Source organism: Lepidochelys kempii, chromosome 9, assembly GCF_965140285.1.
Source record: "Lepidochelys kempii isolate rLepKem1 chromosome 9, rLepKem1.hap1, whole genome shotgun sequence".
Classification (NCBI taxonomy): domain Eukaryota; kingdom Metazoa; phylum Chordata; order Testudines; family Cheloniidae; genus Lepidochelys; species Lepidochelys kempii.
The window spans coordinates 97673947-97696458 of NC_136388.1; the positions used below are offsets into that span (position 1 = coordinate 97673947).

At 45.3% G+C, this 22512-nt stretch overlaps 1 long non-coding RNA gene across 2 annotated transcripts; it reads left to right on the plus strand.

The window, feature by feature from the left end:
* The first annotated feature begins 1723 nt into the window (after positions 1-1723).
* LOC144930845 (uncharacterized) lies at positions 1724-22153 on the plus strand. Of its 2 annotated transcripts, XR_013636289.1 has the most exons (4): positions 1724-1893; positions 2176-2388; positions 20150-20549; positions 21077-22153. It is a non-coding gene; the product is annotated as an uncharacterized LOC144930845 (long non-coding RNA). The 2 variants fall into 2 exon arrangements; XR_013636290.1 differs by lacking the exons at positions 1724-1893; positions 2176-2388 and adding an exon at positions 9760-10279 and having other exon boundaries at positions 21077-22151.
* Positions 22154-22512: the final 359 nt, after the last annotated feature.

Here is a 22512-nt window from a genome sequence, read left to right on the forward strand (position 1 = left end):
AGAAAGGACAAATAATGCTCATGAGTGATGGTGGAGAAAGGCTGGCCTTGTGCATGAGGTATGTGGCTGGGAGTGAAGAGATTTCCTTCCTGGTTCTGTTACGGACTTTCTGGGTTACTTGCAAGTCACTTCATTGCTGTAGCCTAACATTGTCAGGACAGGACGGTCTGGAAGAGAAACTGACAGAGCAATGTAAGGGAATCTCCACAACGCTATACTTGTAGAGAGGGAGGAGGTGGCCTTCTGCAAGAAAGTCGCTCCCAAACCTGGCCAATCCCCATAATCTACAAAACACCAATGTCAGCTCTTGTTCTTATTCTATGGGACCTAGTGCAGTCTTCCTGCTCTCAACTAGGCCAGTAATCTGCCCCTGTTCAGAGACCTGGCATTCAATTTTGATGTTGCTGTCCGTGTTTTGTTTTCCACCCTGGTCTTCAGGTTAGTAAATTTAGCAGAGATTTTTTTTTTTGGTGGTGTTTGTCACAGATGGAATGGTTTCCACAGCAGAAAGTATCTTCTTTGGAGTTACTTGGCTCCTGCGATGCTTGGACAGAGAACTCCTCCAGCTGAGGGCTGGTAGGTGCAGCTGCCTTGTGGTGTCCCTCAGTTTGAAGAAGATCCAATGATGTGAGTGTAAACGCCACATTCCACATCTTTGGGGGTTCTGATGGTCTATTTGCTTTCTATTGTTCAGGGTAAAACCTTACGTTGCAGAAGCAGGAGCTCCTGATTCACTCTTGCACTCAGCTCCCTGCTCCAGCCCTGTCCCTGCACTTCAAATTTGAACTGACTTTGTAATCTGTAATTGGTGGCAATGATTGTAAACATAGTTTGTGTCTACGCTCAACCCCATATGTTTAAAAACCATGAGATTGGCTTAAACATTACATGACTTTAAATAATACATCTTAGGTTAGGATGATTTGCCTTCTGGTCTTTATACCTTCTAGAGTTCACCTATTCAAGCTTTTCTCCCTATCTGTGAAGGAGAGTAAAGCTTTTTTTAAAATAAAAGCAGAGATTTTTTCCCCCCCATACTAACTTATGCTCTTAAGGGCAGGGATTTTATTTTTTTGTTCTGTGTTTGGGCAGTGCCTAGCACAATGGGGTCCTGGCCAATGACCAGGGCTCCTTGGTGTTACTGCAATACAAATAATTAATAATAATCTAACTCCAAGAGCTGGAGCTTTGAGAAAAACCATCATATATCTGGAGCCCTTTGATCAAATCAGGAAAGTTGTGATCTAGGTGTTGATCCTGCCATGAACTGTGCTCACATGCCATCAAGTGGTCAGCTGCAGGTTCAGGGCTTTATTAATAACCATAGCCTCAAATCACAGGTCACCCCCTCACATGGCTAGGTGGCTCAGGGGCAGGTGGAGGCATTTAAACTACTTCTAACTTTGTTTTCAAAACTGGCTAGAGTTCAAGCTGATGGTGTCTATTTAGCCTCCGCTTTTGTGTTACTTTATTTTGGACTGCAGTTATGGAGATCTAACAGCAGAGGCCTCACAACCTGTTGTTAGGGACAGGGGGATATGAATGGGGTGGAGAAGACTGTATCTGTGATATTTTGCTTAGATGTTATCTGTCTGTTGGTCTGTCTTTGAGACTATACGCAAGGGCTGTGCAGTGTGGTGCAAAGCCCACACTGGTACTGAGAGAGTTAACAGGTGCCTGAGTGCTCAGTCAACCCACCTGCTGGCACTTTGGCACTAAGCAAGTTGGTTAACAGGTCCACCTGGAAAGCTCAGTTAGCAGAGACCCAGGAAAGCTCAGTGTGCGTGCGCTGTGGTGGTAGAAGTCAGGAGACTTAAGAAAAGCCTGAGAAAGCAGAATGTGCTCTTATAGGGCATGACTCTAGGGAGGCAATCCTGGAGTGCTGGTGCTCAGGTGAGGAGCAGAATAGTGGGGAGGACTAGCATTCAAGACTGGGAGGGATGGAAGTAGTTTGTAGTTATTCTGTTGGTTTGGGGTTTGTTGGAGAACTCTAGGAAGGAATCCTGTGACCCACAGCCCTGAAGGAAAGGTGAAACCTGAGGCTTCAAGGAGCCTGAGATAAACCCTCGTACTCTGTGATCCCAGGGAGGGGCTGCGTGAAAGACCTACAGACAGGCTGAGGTAAGAAGAGGATGCAGGGGGCCTGAATAGCCAGACCTTGTGTATTTATTACAGGGGTGCTGGGCTGGAACCCAGAGAAGACAGAGGGCCTGGGTTCCCCTACCAGCCACTGGAAAAGGTGATGTGAAGACCCTGGACAGCCTGAGACCTGGTTGGAGGGCTGAGTCACGAGAGGAAGCAGACCACTGCTGGGCTGGAGTGACTGCCAGCAGGGGGTGCTAGATGAAGATGTTATGTTATGCCCAGCTATGAGGGGGTGAATCAGCGGTGAGTCCACTCCTTTACAGGCTGATTCTGTGTTTGGAAGGTATCTATCCCATGCATTGTATTGTGGGTGTTACTGCAGTTCAAATCATCAGCTCTTGAGTGACAAATGGAAAACATTTTTGTTCAAGAAAATAGCTTTTTCACTAAACCAAATTAATCTCTGGAGTAACTGCACTGGCTTCAAACTAGCATTACATTATTGTGTTAAGGAATTAGTCGCACTTTGTCTGTGATTACTGCTCTGCCTAAACAAGCAATAGGAAGAAGGCCCTTTCTTAGAAAGGGAACACGCTGTACTTAAGCTAAGAAACTGAAGTATGTTCTTTAGATCTAATCTGGGTAAGCGGAGCTATTAAACTTAACCTTAGATTATAGTTAAGTCTTAAAACTCAAATGAGTCTGACTCACGGGTGCTGTACCAAAAAAAAACTTGCTGGCTACTTTGTGCTTTTCCTACAAACAATTTCTTTTCAATATGCATAGGAATCCTGCATAAATAGTACATGCGTTGCATTTTTGTACCCTTAAAATCCATAAGCTAGTGTCCAGTTTTGTATCTTGGGCTACCAAATGCTCATTTTATTGCAGGAAACGTAACGAATTCTGTATAATGTACATGTAATCTTGATCCTGATTGATCCCTTATTTGGGCAAACCCAAAGAGAAACGCATGGTAGAGGTTAGTCACCTTACTTAAAGCACTACTTGAAAGTGTTCCAATTCTTCAGTGAAGAGTGGTATAAGAACCTGTATAGACAAAAATGGATTTCAACTGATTGCAAAGACTGGCTCTATATGTCATTTACTCAGAAATAAATTGCTTTATATTAATACAGTGCTGATATCAAATGAGGCTCAAAATACTAAAAACCTATGGGAAAAAATGCAATCCTCTACTGAATTGTTTTAAAATACCTTTTATAGTTCAGAAGTGAAGTTGGGACATACAGCTCTCTGCTTAATTACAATCAGCAATAATGGTTGAGACCTTAGGGAGGAATAAGACTCTTTTGATGCTAATGCTTTTTGAAAACATGGCAGTAATCCAGTGTCAATAAAACAGTGCCTGGTAAGTGGAACTAGCACAATGTCACCATACATCTGAAATATCAGGGTTGTGTGTTTTTGTTTTGTTTTGGTAGTAGCACTAAAGCCAAGAGACCTTAATTAAAATCTCTTTATGCATTTAAAAAAAAAAAGTTGAAAGGTCCAGAGAGGGACTAACTCTAATTGTCTACAGTAATTGTTTTTAATTAGCATTTATATTTTTCAATGAAGCAATTTGAATATGTATACAGCTGGACCGGCGAAATATCGGCACAGTGTGCTTGACTTTGGGTAGGTTGTATTTGTGAGAAGAAGAGACCAATGTGTTAATGATCCCTCCGTTATTCAGAGTTAAACCTACCCCATCTTAGTATTCTATCCTTGGTATGCAGCTGAGGTTTGTCTCTCATTTGGGCTATTATAGTTAGGCAGGTCTAGAATATCCATATCCTGCCCTCCCCCCTTGACAACAATCAAACAGTAAGTTGGCTTGACTAGTTTACTGTGTGTTTGTGATAAAACATTTATGCACCACTTGACAAAAACAGGCCCCCAGATACTGATGCCACAGTCAGATCCAGGCAGCTTTGGGGGTCTGTTCACATGGCACTAGTTGTAGAATGAAGGCCCTAGGTAAGGCCCTACCAATTTCACAGATGTAAAAATCACATCATGGACAGTGAAATAAGCCCTTCCCTGTGAAATCTTATCTCCCACTGCTACCAGGGGGCTCCTAGCTCCCACTGGGCTGGGGAGAGACAGGACTTGTCCATCTCCTGCACAGCTGCTCTTGGGGGGAGGAGCTCAGACCCACCTCCGGGAACCTCCTGTGGCTACAGGAAGCTTCATGGTTGCTGTCTTGAGTCCAGCAACACCCCCGCCTCCACAATCCTGTGTTGTGTGGGGTCTCCCACAGTTACACCACCATGAAATTTCAGATTTAAACATCTGAAAGTATGAAATTTACTTTTTTCCAAATCCTACGGCTGTGAAATTGACCATAATGGGCTGTGAATTTGGTAGGGCCCTAGCCATAGGGCTTTAGAGCAGGTTAGAGGTACCCTCTCATTATATCAAGGGGCAATCCAGTTCAAAGGCCTCTGCAAATATTTGGCAAAACTGCCTGTCATCTGGCCAGATACTAGTGACAGATGGTCATATAGGTACCCGGTTACACAGATAGAAATTATGATGTACTGAAAATGCAGATAGGCTTGAGTAGCTTGGCTTAGTCTGATCCCAATATCCCCTTAACTCAGAAATAACCATTCATAAGATTTTTCTCTCATGCACTCACCTTTCTTAGCTGTGAGTTTTCAAACACAACTCCCCATTGCAGCACTTTAGACATTTAGTACATCCAGCTTCCCTCCAACAATTCAATTTTTCCATTTGGCAGTGTGGCTTACTGCTATTTTGAGCTGAGTGTATGTTGTTTACTATATATAACCTGCATTAAGACTTCCAGTGTGGAATGATCATGCCTGTGGGGGAAAGGAGGGAATAAGTGGTGATATCTCCCCAGTGCCACCCACTTCTAACAAAATGAGACTGGATTTAAGGCACAAGTGCTAGAATGGCACAGCTGGAGTTTAGACTCTGCTAAACTGTATTTACTGTTCAACCACTAGGTGGTGCCATACATTACCTATTCAACTTAATCTAACAACTGCTATTCCGAGAGACGCACAGTGGAGGAGCTTACTGGGCCAACTTCTCTTGGTGAGAAGCTTTTGAGTCACCCAGAGCTGCTCTTAAGCTCAAAATCTTCTTAAGCTCTCCCCCCACAGAAGTTGGTCCCATAACCACTATTACCTCTCCCACCTTGTCTTTCTAATGTCCTGGGACCGACATGGCTGCAGCAACAGTGCGTTCGCCAGCCATTCCAAGCAGTACGTTAAAGGATCTCCTGGCAGACACGGCTCCAGTGTATCTGTCTGACACAGAGGCTCTGTTGGTAGTCCATATCTGGTACAAGAGCTTGACCTGCAATCTACCGTGTATAAGGTGTACATGGCTCTTAGTACAGTGACAGAATTAGCTTTTCCATAGTTGTAGTAAATCCACCTGCTTGAGAGTTGGTAGCTAATCAATAGATTTCTTCCATCAAGCAGCTGTATCTACAGTGGGGTTTGGCTCAACCTATATCACACAGGATGTGAAATTTTTCACAGCCCTGAGCTATGTAATTAGGTTGACCTAAGTTTAGGTATAGACCCATCCCAGGGAATGAAATAGTTAACAATGCTAACATTTCAAATTACCCCCTACTCAATGAGGGTGTCTACACTGGACACTAAGCCAAGGTCTACGGGACCTAGGCTTGTGGATGTGATGTTTCCAAGCCCTCACTTGAGCATCCACATGGCAATGTAAACCTGTGTCTCTCAGCCATGCTAGTCATCCATGCTGCACTACACAGACCTGACTCAAGTCTGCTGCTTGACCTGTGTCCCTGCTGCAAAATGACAGGGCTGAGACCTGAGTCACAGAGGGACGTGAGCTCTGACCCTTCCCTTAGCAGGGTCCTAGGACCCATGTCCTGAGCATTTGCTGATGTGAGTCAGCCTGATTTGTGTGTGGACAGAAGGGAGATTTGGGCTCAAACCTGAGTCAGAGCCCAGGCTTATGCAATGTAGGCATCTGGTAGGCCCTCAGTGAAATGAACAGGGCCATTTACACCTTTCAGAGTGATTTTTTTTTTTTCTCTGCAGACTCTGAGATATCCCTGCATCTGTTTATACTCGGGTCACACATTTGAGGTTTTCTTCACAACCATGAGAGCTAGACACTTATCTTATTCTCCATTAAAAACCTCTATAGAAGTGGTGGTATGCAGTACTGGCTATTTCCAAGGCCTGATCGTCTTCCTCAGTGGGACTTCCTGCAAAGTAAAGAACTACCTCACTCTGAAGGATAGTAGAATCTGCAGATTGCATGTATCCAATAGCTGGCTTTGTAAAGAGCCTGAGCCATTGTACATTTCTATTTAAAATAGCTGTGTGAATGAGTTGTCATTTACAGACGGATATAAAGGATATTCAAATTACTGGTGCATAAAAATGGGATATTTATAAAAATGGGGCTGTTCATTTTTAAAACATTGAATTTTGTTAAACAGAGGAGCATTATAGGAATAACTTCATTTGTTTCCTAGCTGATTTTTTTAGTTAGGCCAAGCCTACTGCCTGGCTTAAACAATCCCTCTTTACAAAATATTTCCTTTTTTAGCTAAAAGTTGTCTGTTCTTTGTGGGTTGCATGTTCAACCCTGACAACTAATGGGAGTTGTCACGGTTTCTTCCCCACTTTGAATGCTAGGGTACAGATGTGGGGACCTGCATAAAAACCCCCTAAGCTTATTTTTACCAGCTCAGGTTAAAACTTCCCCAAGGTACAAACTATTTTACCTTTTGCCCTTGGACTTTCGCTGCCACCACCAAACGTCTAACAGGGATATAATTGGGAAAGAGCCTGTTTGGAAATGTCTTTCCTCCCAAACCTTACACCCCTTTCCTGGGGAAGGTTTGATTAAAAATCCTCACCAATTTGCATAGGTGAACACAGACCCAAGCCCTTGGATCTTAAGAACAATGAAAAAAGCAATCAGATTCTTAAAAAGAATTTTAATAGAAGAAAAAGTAAAAAGAATCACCTCTGTAAAATCAGGATGGTAAATACCTTACAGGGTAATCAGATTCAAAACCTAGAGACTCCCTCTAGGCAAAACCTTAAGTTACAAAAAGACACAAACAGGAATCTACATTCCATTCAGCACAGCTTAATTTTCTCAGCCATTTAAAGGAATCAGAATCTAACGCATATCTAGCTAGATTACTTACTAAGTTCTAAGACTCCATTCCTGTTCTGTCCCTGGCAAAAGCATCACCCAGACAGAGAGAGAGAGGGGGGCTTTGTTTTTCTCTCCCCCCAGCTTTTGAAAGTACCTTGTCTCCTCATTGGTCATTCTGGTCAGGTGCCAGCGAGGTTATCCTAGCTTCTTAACCCTTTACAGGTGAAAGGGTTTTTCCTCTGCCCAGGAGGGATTTTAAAGGTGTTTACCCTTCCCTTTATATTTATGACAGGAGTAGTAATCCGCATTTAAATCTGATACCCCACACTCAAATAAGGGAAAGGTTAATGGGAATGTGCCTCTTTAACAGGTTACATAAAGTTATTTAAAATCTATGGTAAATCCACAGCTTCCTTTTTAGTTAACTTTCTTTAATTTAAAAAAAAAAGCAGGCATTCTTGGGGGGGAGGGGTTAATCTTAGAAATAATAATACTCAGCAATAATATACCACTTATTCTCAAAGCACTGTGCAGTCATTTATGTCCTTGATTATGGGTTTGCACTGGTGGTGTAGCCATGTTGATCCTAGAATATTCAAGACAAGGTGGGTGAGATCTTTTATTGGACCAAATTCTATTGGTGCTTTAAAAGCTTCTCTGTTTCACCAACAGAAGTTAGTGCAATAAAATAAATGACCTCGCCCACCATGTATCATTTATTATGGATAACTTTGACCGTTATACTCTGAAAAGTGACTAAACTTTTAATCAGGAGTGTCCATCTTTATTGACTCTGATGTTAAAGCAGATTTGGGTTGTGTCTATGCTACACAGCCGCTGTTGGTATAGGTAAATCACCACAATCCCCTGGCATAGATGCAGTTTACACTGACAGAAGGAGCTTTTCTACCAGTGAAGAAATACCACCACCAGAATGATGATGTTCATGCCGACAAAAGCATTTCTCTGTCAGCATGGCTGCAAGGACTCTGGGGCTGTTGTCAGCATAGTGGTGTTAGTCAGGACTGTTAAAACCACACTTCTGACTGACATAGCTATGCCAATATAAGCTTTAAGTGTAGACCAAGCCTTGAGTGGCTTGTGTAAATGATGAATTTCTAAACAGCCAGCCTCATAAGCTCAGCCTAGGGTCCTATAGCTAAGGTGATGAGCTAATAAAAAAAAAAATCTCATACCTATAAATAGGGTGCAACCTAAGGTGTACATCTCAAGATAAAGTTTGTGCTCTTGGAGCCTAGCTAACGATTCCATTGGTAATGGATGGGCAGGACTAGGATCCAGCTGGGTCTTACCCTCACCCGTAGCTGGGTCAACTCCTCAATCTCAATAGGAGAGAAAAGCAGTAACGCCTATCTGTTACTAGGCGCTAACTTGTCCCTGGACCTGCATAGGGGTGTAGGAGGGAACAAACCTTACTCCAAGCCACATCCCGTGCCACGTATGTTAGAGCAGCACAGTGAAATAAGAGATGCTGGGAACTAATGCAGGCAAAACTGTTCGGTAAATGAGTGCAACTTGACATCGCTGGAACCACCTGCTGGGCACTCAGACTAAGGCCTTGTCTGCACAGGGAAGCTATTGAGAAATAAGGGTGTGAGAGTTTTTAAGGAGTAGCAGCTATCCTGCACTAACTCCCTGTGTGGTCATTTCTTTTCACACTGTGGTTTACTGTAATCCACTTCGGAAGTGGATTAAGCCAAACTGGATGAAGGCAGTCAGTGTACAATGAATGTCCATGTGGGGAGTTTGTGTGCAATAGCTAATCTGGACTATCAAACCCTTAGTGTTTCCAAAGCACCAAATGACTTTGGGTGCCCAGCTTGAGATACTTTATCAAAGGGGCCTGGTTCTAGACTTTCTTTGGTCCAGTGGTTAGAACACTAGTCTTTGACTTGGGAGATGGGGGGCTGGGGAGGGGTCCATTCACCATCCACAAAAGCAGAATGATAGGACTCCTGTACCTCACAGGGGGTTAAGCTAAAGATTGAGGCACTCAGATGCTATGATAGGGTGAGAAACATAAGTACTTGGATGGATGGACCTAGAATTTCGCAAAAAGAAAAGGAGGACTTGTGGCATCTTAGAGACTAACAAATTTATTTGAGCATAAGCTTTCGTGAGCTACAGCTCACTTCATCGGATGCATTTGTGAATTTGTGGCAAAGTACACTGTATCTGAACTCACAAGCACCCCGTTTGTTCCTCTTAAAATTGCATTATTTTTGTTGGCTTCAGCGCATTAGGAACATGTCAACAAAGCAGATGCATATTGGTTTTAGCAAAACTGTGATCAAAAGCTCTCGCTCTCTCTTTGCTAGGTTTCTGTGCCATCTAGTGGTGCCTCTAGACATCACTGATCTGAAAGCTATTTGTTGCTCCTGCTGCTTCTGATCTGTTTGCCTCTGTTTTACCCTGCTGTTCCTCCATTGCTTTCAGTGGAACTACTCCTGATTTACACTGGTGGAAGAGCAGACTTAGGCCGTGTCTTGCTGCATGAGTGAATTAGCAGTATAACCAGCTATAATTCTGTGAGCGCTCACTTTGTCAAGTGTGTTCCACAGCATAAGAGGCTTTGAGCCAAAATTAAAACAAATGCTAGTCTATACGAAAGAAACGATTGAAACGTAAATTTCAGCATGGGACTAACTGTGCCCTAATTTTAAAAAATAAGCAGTATGTGGTGGTAAGAGGCAATAAATTTGCCAATACAGCCCACTGTCAAAGTTGGTTGCTTTTTGCTGTAATGGGACACATTTACCCAATAGCATATTCCCCTCCCCCTTAAGCTTTCAGCTTGTTTTGCTAGTAATGAGAATCTCTATCTGCAATTACAGCAGGAGACTATTTTTAACACTGTTAACAAGTGATTAGAAGACAGGGTGGAGTATCAAACCAGTTTCCAGCCACCCAGGAAAATTATCACATCACAACAGCAGAGGTTGGAACATAGTCATCTCACCCATGAAGGAGTCAGAAGTCTGCCTGCCTGTCTACAAATATAAACAAGCAAAAGAGAATTTCAGACTTTTTGGTAATATAGTCTTTTAATTTGATCATTTGGCAAGAGTGCATTGTAGCTTCTTATACAGCAATCACCAGGATTACATATGAAACAAGTGTGATTAATTTAACATAACTCTTCAACTTGATGCCTTCTAATAGAGCTGGCAGAGCAGATAGCTTTGCCACAGTGTGTAAGGACTTGTCTGGAATACTTTGTCATGAGCCTTTGGACTTGGTATAAATTCTTGCATTTATAAATATGGAGAGCCTTCATCTGATCTTCACTGATCCTCATCATGTAGAGTTTGTAAATTGATAAACACAAATACTCAGTGAACTGGTATTTTAGATCACTACAAGTTCCCTTCTTTCCCCAAAGACTGAGTGTAGGGATTTTCTTTCTGGGGTAACTAACCAATTTATTAGAGCATAAGCTTTCGTGAGCTACAGCTCACTTCCTCAGATGCATATCGTGGAAACTGCAGCAGGCTTTATATATACACAGAGAATATGAAACAATACCTATTCCCACCCCACTGTCCTGCTGGTAATAGCTTATCTAAAGTGATTTCCAGCACAAATCCAGGTTTTCTCACCCTCCACCCCCCCACACAAATTCACTCTCCTGCTGGTGATAGCCCATCCAAAGTGACAACTCTTTACACAATGTGCATGACAATCAAGCTGGGCTATTTCCTGCATAAATCCAGGTTCTCACATCCCCCCCACCCCCATACACACACAAACTCACTCTCCTGCTGGTAATAGCTCATCCAAACTGACCACTCTTCAAGTTAAAATCCAAGTTAAACCAGAACATCTGGGGGGGGGGGGGGTAGGAAAAAACAAGAGGAAACAGGCTACCTTGCATAATGACTTAGCCACTCCAAGTCTCTATTTAAGCCTAAATTAATAGTATCCAATTTGCAAATGAATTCCAATTCAGCAGTTTCTCGCTGGAGTCTGGATTTGAAGTTTTTTTGTTTTAAGATAGCGACCTTCATGTCTCTGATCGCGTGACCAGAGAGATTGAAGTGTTCTCCGACTGGTTTATGAATGTTACAATTCTTGACATCTGATTTGTGTCCATTTATTCTTTTACGTAGAGACTGTCCAGTTTGACCAATGTACATGGCAGAGGGGCATTGCTGGCACATGATGGCATATATCACATTGGTGGATGTGCAGGTGAACGAGCCTCTGATAGTGTGGCTGATGTTATTAGGCCCTGTGATGGTGTCCCCTGAATAGATATGTGGGCACAGTTGGCAACGGGCTTTGTTGCAAGGATAAGTTCCTGGGTTAGTGGTTCTGTTGTGTGGTATGTGGTTGTTGGTGAGTATTTGCTTCAGGTTGCGGGGCTGTCTGTAGGCAAGGACTGGCCTGTCTCCCAAGATTTGTGAGAGTGTTGGGTCATCCTTTAGGATAGGTTGTAGATCCTTAATAATGCGTTGGAGGGGTTTTAGTTGGGGGCTGAAGGTGACGGCTAGTGGCGTTCTGTTATTTTCTTTGTTAGGCCTGTCCTGTAGTAGGTAACTTCTGGGAACTCTTCTGGCTCTATCAATCTGTTTCTTTACTTCTGCAGGTGGGTATTGTAGTTGTAAGAAAGCTTGACAGAGATCTTGTAGGTGTTTGTCTCTGTCTGAGGGGTTGGAGCAAATGCGGTTGTATCGCAGAGCTTGGCTGTAGACGATGGATCGTGTGGTGTGGTCAGGGTGAAAGCTGGAGGCATGCAGGTAGGAATAGCGGTCAGTAGGTTTCCGGTATAGGGTGGTGTTTATGTGACCATTGTTTATTAGCACTGTAGTGTCCAGGAAGTGGATCTCTTGTGTGGACTGGACCAGGCTGAGGTTGGTGGTGGGATGGAAATTGTTGAAATCATGGTGGAATTCCTCAAGGGCTTCTTTTCCATGGGTCCAGATGATGAAGATGTCATCAATATAGCGCAAGTAGAGTAGGGGCTTTAGGGGACGAGAGCTGAGGAAGCGTTGTTCTAAATCAGCCATAAAAATGTTGGCATACTGTGGGGCCATGCGGGTACCCATAGCAGTGCCGCTGATCTGAAGGTATACATTGTCCCCAAATGTGAAGTAGTTATGGGTAAGGACAAAGTCACAAAGTTCAGCCACCAGGTTAGCCGTGACATTATCGGGGATAGTGTTCTTGACGGCTTGTAGTCCATCTTTGTGTGGAATGTTGGTGTAGAGGGCTTCTACATCCATAGTGGCCAGGATGGTGTTATCAGGAAGATCACCGATGGATTGTAGTTTCCTCAGGAAGTCAGTGGTGTCTCGAAGGTAGCTGGGAGTGCTGGTAGCGTAGGGCCTGAGGAGGGAGTCTACATAGCCAGACAATCCTGCTGTCAGGGTGCCAATGCCTGAGATGATGGGGCGCCCAGGATTTCCAGGTTTATGGATCTTGGGTAGTAGATAGAATATCCCAGGTCGGGGTTCCAGGGGTGTGTCTGTGCGGATTTGATCTTGTGCTTTTTCAGGAAGTTTCTTGAGCAAATGCTGTAGTTGCTTTTGGTAACTCTCAGTGGGATCAGAGGGTAATGGCTTGTAGAAACTCGTGTTGGAGAGCTGCCGAGCAGCCTCTTGTTCATATTCCGACCTATTCATGACGACAACAGCACCTCCTTTGTCAGCCTTTTTGATTATGATGTCAGAGTTGTTTCTGAGGCTGTGGATGGCATTGCGTTCCGCATGGCTGAGGTTATGGGGCAAGTGATGCTGCTTTTCCACAATTTCAGCCCGTGCACGTCGGCGGAAGCACTCTATGTAGAAGTCCAGTCTGCTGTTTCGACCTTCAGGAGGAGTCCACCTAGAATCCCTCTTTCTGTAGTGTTGGTAGGGAGACCTCTGTGGATTAGTATGCTGTTCAGAGGTATTTTGGAAATATTCCTTGAGTCGGAGACGTCGAAAATAGGATTCTAGGTCACCACAGAACTGTATCATGTTCGTGGGGGTGGAGGGGCAGAAGGAGAGGCCCCGAGATAGAACAGCTGCTTCTGCTGGGCTGAGAGTATAGTTGGATAGGTTAACAATATTGCTAGGTGGGTTGAGGGAACCATTGCTGTGGCCCCTTGTAGCATGTAGTAGTTTAGAAAGTTTAGTGTCCTTTTTCTTTTGTAGAGAAGCAAAGTGTGCGTTGTAAATGGCTTGTCTAGTTTTAGTAAAATCCAGCCACGAGGAAGTTTGTGTGGAAGGTTGGTTTTTTTTTGACCGCTATTCCTACCTGCATGCCTCCAGCTTTCACCCTGACCACACCACACGATCCATCGTCTACAGCCAAGCTCTGCGATACAACCGCATTTGCTCCAACCCCTCAGACAGAGACAAACACCTACAAGATCTCTGTCAAGCTTTCTTACAACTACAATACCCACCTGCAGAAGTAAAGAAACAGATTGATAGAGCCAGAAGAGTTCCCAGAAGTTACCTACTACAGGACAGGCCTAACAAAGAAAATAACAGAACGCCACTAGCCGTCACCTTCAGCCCCCAACTAAAACCCCTCCAACGCATTATTAAGGATCTACAACCTATCCTAAAGGATGACCCAACACTCTCACAAATCTTGGGAGACAGGCCAGTCCTTGCCTACAGACAGCCCCGCAACCTGAAGCAAATACTCACCAACAACCACATACCACACAACAGAACCACTAACCCAGGAACTTATCCTTGCAACAAAGCCCGTTGCCAACTGTGCCCACATATCTATTCAGGGGACACCATCACAGGGCCTAATAACATCAGCCACGCTATCAGAGGCTCGTTCACCTGCACATCCACCAATGTGATATATGCCATCCTGTGCCAGCAATGCCCCTCTGCCATGTACATTGGTCAAACTGGACAGTCTCTACGTAAAAGAATAAATGGACACAAATCAGATGTCAAGAATTGTAACATTCATAAACCAGTCGGAGAACACTTCAATCTCTCTGGTCACGCGATCAGAGACATGAAGGTCGCTATCTTAAAACAAAAAAACTTCAAATCCAGACTCCAGCGAGAAACTGCTGAATTGGAATTCATTTGCAAATTGGATACTATTAATTTAGGCTTAAATAGAGACTTGGAGTGGCTAAGTCATTATGCAAGGTAGCCTGTTTCCTCTTGTTTTTTCCTACCCCCCCCCCCAGATGTTCTGGTTTAACTTGGATTTTAACTTGAAGAGTGGTCAGTTTGGATGAGCTATTACCAGCAGGAGAGTGAGTTTGTGTGTGTATGGGGGTGGGGGGGATGTGAGAACCTGGATTTATGCAGGAAATAGCCCAGCTTGATTGTCATGCACATTGTGTAAAGAGTTGTCACTTTGGATGGGCTATCACCAGCAGGAGAGTGAATTTGTGTGGGGGGGGTGGAGGGTGAGAAAACCTGGATTTGTGCTGGAAATCACTTTAGATAAGCTATTACCAGCAGGACAGTGGGGTGGGAATAGGTATTGTTTCATATTCTCTGTGTATATATAAAGCCTGCTGCAGTTTCCACGATATGCATCTGAGGAAGTGAGCTGTAGCTCACGAAAGCTTATGCTCTAATAAATTGGTTAGTCTCTAAGGTGCCACAAGTCCTCCTTTTCTTTTTGCGAATACAGACTAACACGGCTGCTACTCTGAAATCTTTCTGGGGTAGTTCACAGGAGCCTGAAAACCTAACAATGTGGATTGCAGTGTAGTTGTATCTGTACTGATCCCAGGATATTAGAAAGACAAGGTGGCTGAGGTAATATCTCTCATTGGACTAACTTCTGTGGTGAGAGAGACAAGCTTTTGAGCCACACAAAGTTCTTCAGCTCTGGGAAAGGTACTTGGTCTCATAGCTAAATGCGAGGTGAAACAGAGTGTTAACCACCAGGAGTTAACATCCGATGAAGTGAGCTGTAGCTCACAAAAGCTTATGCTCAAATAAATGTTTGTATGCGCAAAAAGAAAAGGAGTACTTGTGGCATCTTAGAGACTAACACAGCTGCTACTCTGACACCAGGAGTTAACACATGTTGCAATGCAAGAGACCATTCAAGGTAAAGTAGGCAGCTAACACCTCTGCAGTCATAAGGCAAAGGCAGGTTACAAATTGTTGTAATGAGCCATTGATCCAGTGTCATTACTAAGTCAATGATTTTTAGTGTCTATCAAAGTTATGAATTAAGCTCCTAGGATCATCTTTGGAAGGTTTCTTTGAGGACAAGGACAGAGGTCAGATATGGAGTGATTTGTCTTGTAAAAAGTGTTTGCCCATGGGTGATATGGTAATTTTGTCTTATCACTTTTCTGTGAGTGGTTCATGCGGGAGCATAATGATTCTCATTTCTTCTACATAATTTTCGGGGCATTTGATGCACTGGATGAGGTACATCACATATGATAGGCATGCGTAGGACCCATGGATCTTGAAAGGTGTGTTGCAGGGTAGAAAGGTGTATTGATCATCATAGCCCTGGAGATATGTCTGCAGGTTTTGCGTCTGTTATGGCAAGGTCTAGTGCAGTGGTCACCAACTGGTCAATCCTAGAGGCTCTCCCAGTCAATCACGATCTCTGGTGGTGCAGTGTGGCTGCTGCTAAGGCAGACTCCCTGCCTACCCCAGCTCCACGTCACTCCCAGAAGCAGCCAGCATGGCCCTGGAGATGGGGGGGGGGTGGTTCTGGCTGCAGGTATCTCCCTCTGCATGCTGCTCCTGCCTGCAAGCACCACCCCCACAGCTCCCATTAGCCAGGAGAGCTGCAGGATTGGTGCTCCCAGAGAAGGGCAATGTGCAGAGCCACGTGCTCCCCACCCAGGGCCTGCAGGAGCATGTTGTCCCCTCTTGCACCCCAAACTCTCTCCTGTACCCCCAGCCCTGATCCCCTCCCAGAGTCAGCACCCTGTACCCCCTCCTGCACCCCAACACTGTGTCCAGTCTGGAGCCCCCTCCTGCACCCAAACTCCCTCCTAGATGTTGCACCCCTCACCCCCTCCCCAACCCCCTGCTCCAGGCTCAGCTCAGAGCCCCCTCTGCACTGCAAACCCCTTGGCCCCAGCCCAGAGCCCACACCCCCTCCCGAACCCCGACCCCCTGCCCCAGCCTGGTGAAAATGAGTGAGGGTGGGGGAGAGCAAGCAATGGTGGGGGGGGGGGATTGAGTGAGTGAGGCGGGGATTTGGGGAAGGAACAGGGCTTTGGGGAAGGGGTGGGGTACATCCTGCATTGCCCTTAGATTCAAAAAGTGATCTGGGGCTAAAAAGGTTGGAGACCACTGGTCTCGTGCCTCTTTGAATTGGTGGGCCCTGGTCTGTGGGGAGCTTGTTTCTGATGGTGCTTGGAGAGGTTGAGAGTTGTTTGAAGGCCAAAAGTGGAGGTTCATGAAAGAAATCTTTCAGGATATGATCCCCATTGATTATGAATTGTAATTATAAAGGGCAGGTCTTGACTACAAAATTATGTCAACGTATTGTCACAGCATCGGTTTTACATGACCACACTATGCTCCTTCTGTTGGCAGTGCACATCCTCCCCCTCTCCCAGGAGAACTTTCACTGATTTATCTGTCAGTGTGGGGGGTGGACCGACAGCCAGAGCCCCGCTGCCAGGGGCTGACAGTCTGATGTAAGCAACACAGTGTCCACCTAACTACATTGACCTAAGCGCTATGCCTCTCATGGTGGTGGAGTTAAGACAGTGTAATGGGCAACTTACATTAGCAGGAGCAACATTGTAGTGTAGACAAGACTTTAATGATACCTCATGTGGAGTGGTATGTGACAACCACCTTGTCTTTCTAACAATATGTCATGTCTTCCATAATGCTTTGCTGACTGGGTCAGTGTTTTTGTGCATATTCTGACTTGGAAAAGTCACTTCCGCAGTAAATGGGAGGTTGCCACTGAGATTGTGCTGATCAAGAAGTTACCTGTGACTTTAATGCCTGAGAGCATTTCCATTTCTGACCCTTCTTCCCCTTCTCACTCCCACCGAACAGTTTCTGCAGAGGAAATAGAGAGGTTGCACTAGTATTTAAGAAAATCAGAAGTCATTGGTTGCTGTCCGTTATTAGATAGGAGTGGACATGTCTCAGTACTCATCACCATAGTGATTAATCATTTGGAGCTGAAACTGAACAGAAATGTGGGATGCACCAGACGGTAGTTACAGAATGCAATATAATATTTTGCCAAGTTTTTGTTAGGAAGAGAATATGTAGAGCATGGGAATGAAGACATCATCTCCAGAGGGAATAGTACGTCAGCATAATCAGAAATACAATTGTGGATGGAAAGTCAAAAGCAGCAGCAAAAAATGCGCTCAACCACCAAGATTGTTGGAATGCAGAGATGTTGTAGCCATGTGGGTCCCAGGATATTAGAGAGGCAAGGTGTGGGAGGTAATATCCTTTATTGGACCAACTTCTGTCGGTTTGTCAGACTACAGGGGTGTTCAATGGGCCACTTCACTTTGAATGGTTCCCATACTCTGTGGTAACTACTTATGCTAAGCTATCTGTTTAACCTTGTGTTTAGCTGACACTGAGTACCTTTCCCAGACCTGGGGAAGTGCTCTGTGTAACTCAAAAGCTTCTTTCACCAACAGAAGATGGTCCAATAAACAATAGTGTCTCACCCATCTTGTGCCTCTAACATTGTTTAGAGGAAAAGTAAAACTAGCCATGCTACCCCCAGCTAACATGGGGGCAAATCTGGAGGAGTATTGACCACTCCCTGCTGGCCAAAGGAAGAAATTCCTCCTCCTAGAACAATGGTCACTTACTGGTAGATCACTGAGAATGAGATCCACTCTCACAGGCTCCGTGATCGGCCAGTCAATCATGATACGGTTGCTAACCCTTTTGCAGCCAAACGGGGAGTGGCATGGGGACAGGGCACACAAGGAAGCCTGCCTTAGCCCCGCTGTGCCGCTGCCACCTCAGGTAAGCGGCGCCCAGCTGGAGTCTGCACCCCTATCTGCACCAAAACCCCCTCCCAGAGCCCATACCCTGCACCCCAACCCACTGCCTAAGCCCCCTCCTGAAGCCAGCACCCCATCCTACACCCCAACCTCCTGCTCCAGCCCTGAGCTCCCTCCCAGAGGCTGCACCCTGAGCCCCCTCCTACACATCTTCCCCAGGCTCAGCCTGGAGCCCCTCCCACACTCCAAACCCTCAGCCCTAGCCCAGACCCCACACCCCAACACCCCGTCTCAGCCCAGCGAAAGTGGGTGAGGGAAAGCGAGGGGGGGGTGGAGTGAGTGGTGTGGGGCTTCAGAGAAGGGGCGGGCCAAGGTTGTGGCCCTGGGGGAAGAGGTGGGCAGGGCAAGGGGGTTTGTGTGATTACTGTTTCTACATTTTCTTTGAGGTAGATCCTGGGTTGCACTTAAATTCAAAAGGTGATCTTGTGCTTAAAAAGGTTGGAGATCACTGTCCTAGAGGAACCAGTCCTTACCCATTACTGATATAAATACAGGTGCTCAGAATTCTTGTACATACAAGTAAAGATAAAATCCCAGTTTCCTGGAAATTTGCTTTCTGCTTAAATCCCTCTGTGTTTTCACATAGCTATTGGTACTCTCTTCACTTCCCTTTCTAAATCCATCTAATGTAGCAGAGCACTGCTCAGAGTATGTTTAAAATATCCTTCCTGAGTGGAATGTTGAGGGTATATAATATGGGGGGAGGGGTGTGTGTATAATAGGGGGGGTGTATGCCTCATGTCATCCCAGTAAAAGATATACACCTTAAAAGTCATTTTGGTGACAAATAAAAAGCTGGACAGTGGCAAAATAACCCTTTTATATTTCTACAATTTTCAATCTTGACATTCAATTTTGTAATCTCACATCTTCAGTGTTTTAAAGGAAAATCATTTTAACTATTCCTTTCAAAAAAGGATGATATTACACTTGCAATTTCAAAGTTGTAACTTCATCTAAGTTACTACCAGAAGCTATCCGGTTTGCTGCAGGAATTACTGGATAGAATTTTATGGCCTGTTAGACAGGAAGTCAGAGTAGCTTATTATAGCCTTAAAACATGCAATGAGTCTTTTCAGTCAATGTGAGCTGGAGTGGCCAGAGTAGCAATATCAAAGAAGAAACTTACTGGAAAGCTATGCCTAATGCTGGATCAGGAGAAGAAAAACCATTCTGACTAAATATGAAGTGTTAATTTTCAGTGTTTTGTCTTTGCACAGCAGTGGCATTGGTATAACAAATCCAGGTAAGCTGGTGTAGCTTTTGTGTATAGATTCTTACAGGTTTAAAACTGGTCACTGATCTTTAGCTCAGACCTGTAAACTTAGCAGTGCAAGCTAATCAGCTACAACCCAGGACTGAACAGTGAACGTGTGTGTGTGTTACATTCAACTAAATCAATATATAATAACACTTTTAGCCTTGGTCTACACTAGAAGTTGAGGTCAAATTTAGCAGCATTAAGTCAATTTAACCCTGCACCCGTCCACACGATAAAGCCTTTTTCTTGACTTAAAGGGCTCTTAAAATTGATTTCCTTACTCCACCCCCGACAAGGGGATTAGCGCTGAAATCGGCCTTGCCGGGTCAAATTTGGGGTACTGTGGACACAATTAGATGGTATTGGCCTCTGGGAGCTATCCCAGAGTGCTCCATTGTGACCGCTCTGGGCAGCACTCTCAACCCAGATGCACTGGCCAGGTAGACAGGAAAAGAACTGCGAACTTTTGAATTTCAATTTCCTGTTTGGCCAGCGTGGCAAGCTGCAAGTGAGCACAGAGCTCATCAGCAGAGGTGACCATGATGGCATCCCAGAATCTCAAAAGAGCTCCAGCATGGACTGAACGGGAGGTACGGGATCTGATCGCTGTATGGGGAGAGGAATCCATGCTATCAGAACTCTGTTGCAGTTTTCAAAATGCCAAAACATTTGTCAAAATCTCCCAGGGCATGAAGGACAGAGGCCATAACAGGGACCTGAAGTAGTGCTGCGTGAAACTTAAGGAGCTGAGGCAAGCCTACCAGAAAACCAGAGAGGCAAACGGCCGCTCTGGGACAGAGCCCAAAACATGCCGCTTCCATGATGGGCTGCATGCCATTTTAGGGGGTTCAGCCACCACTACCCCAGCCGTGTTTGACTCCTTCAATGGAGAGGGAGGCAATACAGAAGCAGGTTTTGGGGACAAGGAAGATGATGATGATGATGATGATAGCTCACAGCAAGTAAGCAGAGAAACCAGTTTTCCCGACAGCCAGGAACTGTCTCTCACCCTGGACCTGGAGCCAGTACCCCCCGAACCCACTCAAGGCTGCCTCCCAGACCTGCCAGGAGGAGAAGGGACCTCTGGTGAGTGTACCTTTTAAAATACTATACATAGTTTAAAAGCAAGCATGTTTAATGATTAATTTGCCCTGGCATTCATGGCTCTCCTGGATGTACTCCCAAAGCCTTTGCAAAAGGTTTCTGGGGAGGGCAGCCTTATTCCATCCACCACAGTAGGACACTTTACCACTCCAGGCCAGTAGCACATACTCAGGAATCATTATAGAATAAAGCATTGCAGTGTATGTTTGCTGGCGTTCAAACAACATCCGTTCTTTATCTCTCTCTGTTATCCTCAAGAGAGTGATATCATTCATGGTCACCTGGCTGAAATAGGGTGCTTTTCTGAAGGGGACATTCAGAGGTGCCCATTCCTGCTACACTGTTTGCCTGTAGTTAGCCACGCGCTGGGGGGAGGCAAAATGTGACTTTGGAACGAAAGCACATGTGCTGTGTATGTAATGTTAACAGCAAGGTTTACCGTGAAAGAGTGTACTCATTGTTCTATAAAATGTATTTTTAAATACCACTGTCCTTTTCTTCTCCACCAGCTGCATGTGTTTCAAGGATCACAGGATCTTCTCCTTCCCAGAGGCTAGCGAAGATTAGAAGGCGAAAAAAGCACACTTGCGATGAAATGTTCTCTGAGCTCATGCTGTCCTCCTGCACTGTCAGAGCACAGACAAATGCGTGGAGGCAGACGATGTCAGAGTGCAGGAAAGTGCAAAATGACCGGGAGGAGAGGTGGTGGGCTGAAGAGAGGGCTGAAGCTGAAAGGTGGCGGCAGCATGATGAGAGGAGGCAGGATTCAATGCTGAGGCTGCTGGAGGATCAAACTAATATGCTCCAGCCTATGGTTGAGCTTCAGGAAAGGCAGCTGGAGCACAGACTGCCCCTACAGCCCCTGTGTAACCAACTGCCCTCCTCCCTAAGTTCCATAGCCTCCTCACCCAGATGCCCAAGAACATGGTGGGGGGGCATCCAGCCACTCCACCCCAGAGGATTGCCCAAGCAACAGAAGTCTGGCTTTCAATAAGTTTTAAAGTGCTGTGTGGCCTTGTCCTTCCTTCCTCCACCACCCCTACTGGTGCTTCTGTCCTCCACCACCCCTCCTGGGCTACCTTGGTAGTTATCCCCCTATTTGTGTGATGAATGAATAAAGAATGCATGAATGTGAAGCAGCAATGACTTTATTGCCTCTGCAAGCGGTGATCGAAGGGAGGAGGGGAGGGTGGTTAGCTTACAGGGAAGTAGAGTGAACCGAGGGGCGGGGTGGGGGGGTTTCATCAAGGAGAAACAAACAGAACTTTCACACCATAGCCTGACCAGTCATGAAACTGGCTTTCAAAGCTTCTCTGATACGCACCGCGCCCTCCTGTGCTCTTCTAACCACCCTGGTGTCTGGCTGTCCGTAACCAGCAGCCAGGCGATTTGCCTCAACCTTCCACCCTGCTATAAAAGTCTCCCCCTCACTCTCACAGATATTGTGGAGCACACAGCAAGCAGTAATAACAGTGGGAATATTGGTTTCGCTGAGGTCTAAGCGAGTCCGTAAACTGCACCAGCATGCTTTTAAATGTCCAAATGCACATTCTACCACCATTCTGCACTTGCTCCTGACAACTGTCCAGGCTGCCTGTGTAAGGCTTCATGAGCCATGGCATTAAGGGGTAGGCTGGGTCCCCAAGGATAACTATAGGCATTTCAACATCCCCAACAGTTTTCTGGTCTGGAAAGTAAGTCCCTTGCTGCAGCTGTTGAAACAGATCAGAGTTCCTGAAGATGCAAGGGTCATGTACCTTTCCTGGCCATCCCACATTGATGTTGGTGAAATGTCCCTTGTGATCCACCAGTGCTTGCAGCACCACTGAAAAGTATCCGTTTCTGTTTATGTACTCGCCGGCTTGGTGCTCCGGTCCCAAGATAGGGATATGGGTTCTGTCTATGGCCCCACCACAGTTAGGGAATCCTATTGCAGCAAAGCCAT